Below are 10,369 nucleotides of genomic sequence, written 5' to 3'. Positions count from 1 at the left end.
AGCGGGAGACGATCGAAGGGGAGCTCGGTCGATTCGTCCTCAACCAAGGAGAGGAGCCACAAGCAATGTACAACCGGCTCAAGACCTTGGTGAACCAAGTGCGTAACCTCGGGAGCACCAAATGGGATGACCATGAAATGGTCAAGGTTATTCTAAGATCACTTGTTTTTCGTAATCCTACACAAGTTCAATTAATACGTGGTGATCCTAGATACAAGCTAATGTCTCCCGAGGAAGTTATAGGAAAGTTTGTGAGCTTTGAATTGATGATCAAAGGCTCCAAACAAAATATCAACTTGGAGCAAGGCGGCACCTCCACACCTGAGGAGCAACCCGTCGCATTCAAGGCAACGGAGGAAGAAAAGAAGGAATATACACCAAGTAGGATTCCAATCGACGCCTCCAAGCTTGACAACGAGGAAATGGCGCTTATCATCAAAAGCTTTCACCAAATCCTCAAGCAAAGGAAGGGGAAGGACTATAAGCCTCGTTCCAAAAGGGTGTGCTACAAGTGTGGTAAGCCCGGTTATTTTATTGCAAAATGTCCTATGCCTAGTGATAGTGACAGGGGCGACGATAAGAAGGGAAAGAGGAAGGAGAAGAAGAAGTACTATAAGAAGAAGGGCAGCGATGCCCACGTGTGTCGGGAATGGGACTCCGATGAGAGCTCCACCGACTCCTCCTCCGACGAGGATGCCGCCAACATCGCCGTCAACAAGGGCCTCCTCTTCCCCAACGTCGGCCACAAGTGCTTCATGGCAAAGGACGGCAAAAGAAAGAAGGTAAAATCTAGAGCCTCCACAAAATATACAACATCTAGTGATGAGGCTAGCTCTAGTGATGATGAAGAAAATTTGCTTACTCTTTTTGCCAACTTAAACATGCAACAAAAGGAGAAACTAAATGAATTGATAGGTGCTATTCATGAGAATGATGAACTTTTGGATAGTCAAGAGGAATTCCTCATTAAGGAAAATAAGAAGCATGTTAAAGTTAAAAATGCTTATGCTCAGGAAGTAGAGAAAAATGAAAACTTGGCTAAAGAGCTTAGCATTTGCCATGACACTATTTTAACCTTAGAACTGAGAATGCTAGTTTAAATGCTAAGGTTGAAAAATTAAATGTTTGTGATAATTCAATTGTGAATCTTAAGAATGAAAATGCTAGATTAATTGCTAAGATTGATAAATTGAATGAATCACTTTCTAGCCTTAAAATTGAGAATGATAAATTAATTTCTGAGGCTAAATATTTGAATGTTTGCAATGATGTCATTTCCAATCTTAGAAATGAAAATGCCATGTTACATGCTAAGATTGATGAATTAAATGTTTGCAAACCATCTACATCTAAGGTTGATCATGTTTCTATTTGCACCAGATGTAGAGATGTTAATGTTGATGCTATTCATGATCACATTGCTATGATTAAACAACAAAATGATCATATAGCTAAACTAGATGCAAAAATTGCCGAGCATGAAATTGAAAATGAAAAGTTTAAATTTGCTCGTAGCATGCTCTATAGTGGGAGACGCCCTGGTATTAAGGATGGCATTGGCTTCCAACAAGGAGGAAATGTCAAGCTTAATGCTCCTAAGAAATTGTCCAACTTTGTTAAGGGCAAGGCTCCCATGGTTCAGGATAATGAAGGTTACATTTTATATCCTGCTGGTTATCCCGAACACAAAATTAGGAGAATTCATTCTAGGAAGTCTCATTCTGGTCCTCATCATGCTTTTATGTATAAGAATGAGACATCTAGCTCTAGGCAATCAACCCATGTTAAGTTGCCTAAAAAGAAATCTCCTACTGCATCAAATGACCATAATATTTCATTTAAGACTTTTGATGCTTCATATGTTTTAACTAACAAATCAGGCAAAGTAGTTGTCAAATATGTTGGGGGCAAACACAAGGGCTCAAAGACTTGTGTTTGGGTACCCAAGTTACTTGTTTCTAATGTGAAAGGACCCAAGACCGTTTGGGTACCTAAGAACAAGGCCTAAAACTGTTTTTGCAGGTTTATGCATCCGGGGGCTCAAGCTGGATAATTGATAGCGGGTGCACAAACCATATGACTGGGGAGAAAAGGATGTTCTCCTCCTACGAGAAAAATCAAGATCCCCAAAGAGTTATCATATTTGGGGATGGAAATCAAGGTTTGGTCAAAGGACTTGGTAAAATTGCTCTATCACCTGACTATTCTATTTCCAATGTTTTTCTTGTAGATTCATTAGATTACAATTTGCTTTCTGTTTCTCAATTATGCAATATGGGCTACAACTGTCTTTTTACAGATGTAGGTGTTACTGTCTTTAGAAGAAGTGATGATTCAGTAGCATTTAAGGGAGTGTTAGAGGATCAGCTATACTTAGTTGATTTTAATAGAGCTGAACTCGACACTTGCTTAATCGCTAAGACTAATATGGGTTGGCTCTGGCATCGCCGACTAGCCCATGTTGGGATGAAGAATCTTCACAAGCTTCTAAAGGGAGAACATATTTTGGGACTAACAAATGTTCATTTTGAGAAAGATAGGGTTTGTAGCGCATGTCAAGCAGGAAAGCAAGTTGGTGCCCACCATCCACACAAGAACATCATGACAACGGACAGGCCACTGGAACTACTCCACATGGATCTATTCGGCCCGATAGCTTACATTAGCATCGGCGGGAGTAAGTATTGTCTAGTTATTGTGGATGATTATTCTCGCTTCACTTGGGTATTCTTTTTGCAAGATAAATCACAAACCCAAGAGACCTTAAAGGGATTCTTGAGACGGGCTCAAAATGAGTTCGGATTAAGGATCAAGAAAATAAGAAGCGACAACGGGACGAAGTTCAAGAACTCTTAAATTGAAGGCTTCCTTGAGGAGGAGCGCATCAAGCATGAGTTCTCTTCTCCCTACACACCTCAACAAAATGGTGTAGTGGAGAGAAAGAATAGAACTCTACTGGACATGGCAAGGACCATGCTTGATGAGTACAAGACACCGAACCGGTTTTGAGCGGAAGCAATCAACACTGCCTGCTACTCCATCAACCGACTCTACCTTCACCGAATCCTCAAGAAGACATCTTATGAACTCCTCACCGGTAAAAATCCCAATGTTTCATATTTTAGGGTCTTTGGTAGAAAATGTTTTATTCTTGTCAAAAGAGGTAGAAAATCTAAATTTGCTCTTAAGGTTGTAGAAGGATTTTTACTAGGATATGATTCGAACACAAGGGCATATAGAGTCTTTAATAAGTCCACTGGACTAGTTGAAGTTTCTTGTGACATTGTGTTTGATGAGACTAATGGCTCCCAAGTGGAGCAAGTTGATCTTGATGAGTTAGATGATGAAGAGGCTCTATGCGTCGCGCTAAGGAACATGTCCATTGGGGATGTGTGTCCTAAGGAATTCGAAGAGCCTCCACAAGCACAAGATCAACCGTCATCTTCCATTCAAGCATCTGCACCAACCCAAGATGAGGAACATGCTCAAGGTGATGAAGAAGAAGATCAAGAAGATGATCCACCTCAAGAAGAGGGCAATGATCAAGGGGGAGATGAAGAAAATCAAGACAAGGAATATGAACAAGAAGTACAAGGTCAAAGGCCGCCACACCCAAGAGTCCACCAGGCGATTCAAATAGATCACCCCATGAACACCATCCTCGGCGATATTCATAAGGGGGTAACCACTCGATCTCGAGTCACTCATTTTTGTGAAAATTACTCTTTTGTCTCCTCTATTGAGCCATACAGGGTAGAGGATGCACTAAGAGACTCGGATTGGGTGTTGGCAATGCAAGAGGAGCTCAACAACTTCACAAGGAATGAGGTATGGCATTTGGTTCCACGTCCTAATCAAAATGTTGTAGGTACCAAGTGGGTATTCCACAACAAGCAAGATGAGCATGGTGTGGTGATAAGGAACAAAGCCCGACTTGTCGCCAAAGGTTATTCACAAGTCGAAGGTTTGGACTTTGGTGAAACTTATGCACCCGTAGCTAGGCTTGAATCAATTCGTATATTACTTGCCTATGCTACTTACCATGGCTTCTAGCTTTATCAAATGGACGTGAAGAGTGCCTTCCTCAATGGACCAATCAAGGAAGATGTCTATGTCGAGCAACCTCCCGGCTTTGAAGATAGTGAGTACCTGAAAGGGAAATGTGCCCTTGGGCAATTTCTATTATGTTTTGGTGATTAAGTGCCCAACACATTTAATTAAGTTCTTATGTGCTAAATGAAGAGAAAAGTGCAAATCAAGACATGATGTATGTTTCTAGACTTAGTACATTGTTTTGCGTACTAACATATTTTGTCTAAGTGCTAGAAACAGGAAAATAAAGAATTGCAAAAGACTTGGCTGTGTGCAGCCAAAGTCCAGCTCGGCCTGGCACACCGGACTGTCCAGTGGTGCACCGGACAATGTCCGATGCGCCAGGCTAGTTTCCGGTGAACAGGCCGCTCTCGGGTAAAGTTTGGCGGCGTACGGCTATAATTCACCGTACTATCCGGTGGTGCACCGGACTGTCCGGTGAGCCAACGGTCGGCCACGCAATCCGCGGGCGACGCGTGGCCCGCACCAACGGTCGGTAGGGGGCACCGGACTGTCCGGTGTGCACCAGACAGTGTCCAGTGCGCCAACTGGCCCAGAGCTGCAACGGTCGTCTGCGCCAGAAAAGGAAGAAGATCGGCACTCGACCGTCTACAGTGACTGTCCGATGGCGCACCGGACTGTCTGGTGCGCCACTCGACTGTCTAGTGAGCTCAAGTTGTGACTTGCGTGCGTAGTTGTGCTGAGGTTTGTGTCTTGTGTGTGTTGCTCATCCCAAGCTTACTCCGTGCTTTTATTGTGATCTTTGTTGTAAGGGCGAGAGACTCCAATCTTGTGGAGATTCCTCGCAAATGGGAATAATCATCTAAAGGAAAAACCGTGGTATTCAAGTTGATCATCGGATCACTTGAAAGGGGTTGAGTGCAACCCTCGTCCATTGGGACGCCACAACGTGGAAGTAGGCAAGTGTTACTTGGCCGAACCATGGGATAAAAATCGCGTGTCTTGTGTTGAACTTTCTGTGATTGCCTTATCCACAAGATTCGATTCTCAACTACTTAGTCACACTAACATTTCTATAACCAAGTTTTGTGGCTATTTAGTGTTGAATTTTACAGGATCACCTATTCATCCCCCCTCTAGGTGCTCTCAATTGGTATCAGAGTCGTTCTCTTCACGTAAGGGACTAATCGCCCGAAGAGATGGATCCTAAGGGAAAGAGGATGGTGGTCAACGACAAAGAGAAGGAGTCCATCTTCAACGATCCAAGAGACGATAAGCCCACTAACTCTAGCTTGAGTCACAAGAAGAAGGACGGGAAGAAGAGGGGCATCAAGAAGATCGTCTACTACGACAGCGATGAATCTTCTTCTTCACCAAGAGACGACGACGATGACGATTCTTCGTCAAAGAGAAAAACGGTTAATCAAAATTACTCTTTTGACTATTCTCGCATGCCGTACAATTCGAATGCACATTTACTTTCTATTCCACTAGGAAAACCTCCACACTTTGATGGAGAGGACTACTCATTTTGGAGTCATAAAATGCGTAGTCATCTATTTTCTCTCCATCCTAGCATTTGGGAAATAGTAGAAAATGGAAAGCATTTCGATAGTACGGATAACCCTGTGATGATAAATGAACTAATTCATAAGAATGCACAAGCTACCACTATTTTGCTAGCATCTTTGTGCAGGGATGAATACAACAAGGTGAGCGGCTTGGACAATGCCAAGCAAATCTGGGACACACTCAAGATATCTCATGAGGGAAACGACGACACCATGATCACCAAAATGGAGTTGGTGGAAGGCGAGCTGGGGAGATTTGCGATGATCAGGGGAGAGGAGCCAACACAAACCTACAACAGGCTCAAGACCCTGGTGAACAAAATACGAAGCTATGGAAGCACAGATGGACGGACCACGACATCGTTCGGCTAATGCTCAGGTCCTTTACAGTTATTGATCCCCATCTTGTGAATCTTATCCGTGAAAATCCCAAGTATACAAAGATGACACCCGAGGAGATACTCGGAAAATTTGTAAGTGGGCGCATGATGGTTAAAGAGGCAAGGTATGTAGATGACGCCTTGAACGGCCCACTGCCTGTCTACGAGCCGCAACTCGTTGCTCTCAAGGCAACAAGCAGCAAGGAGGCGCTACCAAGCAAGGTAGCTCAAGTGGAGGCTACCGGCCTCGACGAAGATGAGATGGCGCTTATCATAAAGCGTTTCAAGACCGCACTTAAAAGACGAAAGGAGTACCCCAACAAGAACAAAACAAGGGGAAAGCGCTCCTGCTTCAAATGCGGTAAGACTGGTCACTTTATTGCAAATTGTCCCGATAATGATAGTGACCAGGGACAAGAAAAGAGCGGGAAGGAGAAAAAGAAGAGCTACAGGAAGGCAAAGGGCGAGGCGCACCTTGGAAAGGAATGGGACTCGAACTGCTCCTCTTTCGACTCCGATGACGAAGGACTCGCTGCCTCGACATTCAACAAGTCTTCTCTCTTCCCCAACAAACGCCACACTTGCATCATGGCCAAGGAGAAGAAGGTAAGTGTTCGAGATACCCCTAAGTACACTACTTCTAGCGATGATGATTCTTCCGATGATGAAGTAGATTACTCTAGCTTGTTCAAAGGTTTAGATAGAGCTAAGGTAGAAAAGATCAATGAATTAATTGATGCTCTAAATGAAAAGGATAGATTGTTAGAAAAACAAGAGGATATTTTATATGAGGAGCATGATAAATTTGTTAGTGTGCAAAAATCTCTTACTTTAGAAATTAAAAGGAATGAAATGCTATCTTCTGAGTTATCTGCTTGCCATGAAACTGTATCTAGTTTAAAGAGTTTAAATGAGGATTTAAATGCTAAGCTAGAGGAAGCTAATAAATCTAGTTCATGTGTAGAGCATGTTAGTATTTGCAATAGATGTAAGGACTTTGATGTTAATGCTTGTAATGAACATCTTATTGCTATTACAAAATTGAATAATGAAGTGGCAAGTCTTAATGCTCAACTTAAGACTTGCAAAAATGATTTTGATAAGTTAAAATTTGCTAGGGATGCCTACACAATTGGTAGACACCCCTCTATTAAGGATGGACTTGGTTTTCAAAAGGAAACCAAGAACTTAACAAGCCAAAAGGCTCCCATTCTCAACAAGGAGAAAGCGAAGGCTTCTATGGCTAGTAGTTCTCAAAAGTGTCATGCCTACATTTATGATAGAAAATATTCTAGGAATGCTCATAGAAGATATGATCATAATGCTTTTGATTCACATGCTATGTTTGCCTCTAGCTCTACTTTTGTGCATGGTAGAAGTAGGCCTAGGAGAAGTCATGTTGTGCATCATATGCCTAGGAGAGTGTGTAATGAACCTTTCTCGCTATTTACCATGTTTGCAATACTTCATTTGCGCTTGACTGTGTAATGAACCTTTCACTATTTACCATGTTTGCAATACTTCATTTGCGCTTGTATGTAAGAATAAAAAAGTAGTTGCTAGAAAGTTGGGATCCAAATGCAAGGGAGATAAGACGTATTTGGGTTCCAAAGGCTATTGTGACTAACCTTAAAGGACCCAACAAGAGTTGGGTACCTAAAACCCAAGCTTAAATTGCCTTGCAGGTTTATGCATCTGGGGGATCTAGCTGGATAATCGACAGCGGATGCATAAACCACATGAAGGGGGAGCACAAGAAGAACAAGTTATGGAGGAAGAAGCACCACTGGCCCCTCCAACTCAAGTCCGAGCGACGATCCAAAGAAATCACCCCGTTGATCAGATTCTAGGTGACATAAGCAAGGGAGTAACAACTCGCTCACGTTTAGCTAATTTTTGTGAGCATTACTCGTTTGTCTCTTCTATTGAGCCTTTCAGGGTAGAAGTGGCCTTGTAGGATCCGGACTGGGTGTTGGCCATGCAGGAAGAGCTCAACAACTTCAAGAGGAATGAAGTTTGGAGCCTGGTGCCACGTCCCAAGCAAAATGTTGTGGGAACCAAGTGGGTGTTCCGCAACAAGCAAGACAAGCACGGAGTGGTGACAACAAACAAGGCTCGACTTGTGGCAAAAGGTTATGCCCAAGTCGCAGGTTTGGATTTCGAGGAGACTTTTGCTCCTGTGGCTAGGCTAGAGTCTATTCGAATATTATTAGCCTATGCCGCTCACCACTCTTTCGGGTTGTTTCAAATGGATGTGAGGAGCGCTTTCCTCAACGGGCAAATCAAGGAGGAGGTGTATGTGGAACAACCCCCTGGCTTTGAGGATGATAGGTACCCCGACCATGTGTTTAAGCTCTCTAAGGCGCTCTATGGACTTAAGAAAGCCCCAAGAGCATGGTATGAATGCCTTAGAGATTTCTTAATTGATAATGCTTTCAAGGTTGGGAAAGCCGATCCCACTCTTTTCACTAAGACTTGTGATGGTGATCTTTTTGTGTGCCAAATTTATGTCGATGACATAATATTTGGTTCTACTAACCAAAAGTCTTGTGAAGAGTTTAGCAGGGTGATGACTCAAAAGTTTGAGATGTCGATGATGGGCGAGTTGACCTACTTCCTTGGGTTCCAAGTGAAGCAACTCAAGGATGGCACCTTCCTCTCCCAAACGAAGTACACTCAAGACCTTCTCAAGAGGTTTGGGATGAAGGATGCAAAGCCCGCGAAGACACCGATGGGAACCGACGGGCATGTCGACCTCAACAAAGGAGTCTGAAAGGTGCATTGAAAGGGAAAATGGACTTGGATGTTGCAAAGACTTCCACTACACTCCGGTATTGGTGTATTTACTTCCAAGTTCATACCTATGCTCTTATTGCCTTTTTGCTCTTAATTGACAATTTTGGTGAGGCAATGGGGTTAAAGGGCCAAGAATGATCCTGTTTTGGTGCTTAATGCCAAAGGGGGAGAAATTAAGGCCAAAGCAAATGGATCAGCTACCACTTGTGAATTTTGAAAACAATAGAGTTAGAACTTTTGATTTGTCCAAAATACTCTTATTGCAAAATTTAGTCTCTTGTGGGGGAGAATTTTTTATCATGGGAAAAGGGGGAGTTTTTGGCACTTAATCAATTTCACTCCTGGATTATCTCTCTTTGTGCCCAAACAAGTGAGTTTGACTTATAGATAGGAAAATGAATTTGATTTGCAAAAACAAACCAAGTGGTGGCAAAGAATGATCCAAATATGTCAAAACTTGTGCAAAGACAATTTTGTTCTCAATTGCATTGATGTTGCACTTCTTTTGGTTGCTTTTGGATGTGTTGGCATAAATCACCAAAAAGGGAGAGATTGAAAGGGAAATGTGCCCTTAGGCAATTTCTATTATGTTTTGGTGATTAAGTGCCCAACACATTTAATTAAGTTCTTATATGCTAAATGAAGAGAAAAATGCAAATCAAGACATGAGGTATGTTTCTAGACTTAGTACATTGTTTTGAGTACTAACATATTTTATCTAAGTGCTAGAAACAGGAAAAGAAAGAATTGAAAAAGACTTGGCTGTGTGCAGCCAAAGTCCAGCTCGGCCTGGCACACCGGACTGTCCGGTGGCACACCGGACTGTCCGGTGGTGCACCGGACAGTGTCCGGTGCGCCAGGCTGGTTTCCGGTGAACAGGCCGCTCTCGAATAAAGTTTGGTGGCGTACGGCTATAATTCATCGGACTGTCCGGTGGTGCACCGGACTGTCCGGTGAGCCAACGGTCGCCAGCGCAACAGTCGGTCGCGCAATCCGCGGGCGACGCGTGGCCCGCACCAATGGTCGGCATGGGCACCGGACTGTCCGGTGTGCACCGGACAGTGTCCGGTGTGCCAACTGGCCCGGAGCTGCAACGGTCGTCTGCGCTAGAAAAGGAAGGAGATCGGCACCGGACCGTCTACAGTGACTGTACGGTGGCGCACAGGACTGTCCGGTGCGCCACTCGACAGAAGGCAAGGATGGCCTTCCTTGTTGGCCTCCAACGACTCCTAGCTGCCTTGGGGCTATAAAAGGGACCCCTAGGCGCATGGAGGAGCTACCTAAGCTTACAAGAAACATTCTAAGACTCCAAGACTCCAACTTCACGCATTCGATTCTTTGAGATAGTGACTTGAGCTCCATTTGAGTTGTGAACTACGTGCGTTGTGTTTTGAGCTCAAGTTGTGACTAGTGTGCGTAGTTGTGCTGCAATTTGTGTCTTGTGTGTGTTGCTCATCCCAACCTTACTCCGTGCTTTCATTGTGATCTTTGTTGTAAGGGCGAGAGACTCCAATCTTGTGGAGATTCCTCGCAAACGGGAATAATCATCTAAAGGAAAAACTGTGGTAT

The sequence above is a fragment of the Zea mays genome, chromosome 3, assembly GCF_902167145.1.
Source record: "Zea mays cultivar B73 chromosome 3, Zm-B73-REFERENCE-NAM-5.0, whole genome shotgun sequence".
Taxonomy (NCBI): Eukaryota; Viridiplantae; Streptophyta; class Magnoliopsida; order Poales; family Poaceae; genus Zea; species Zea mays.
This window is presented reverse-complemented; position numbering follows the sequence as displayed.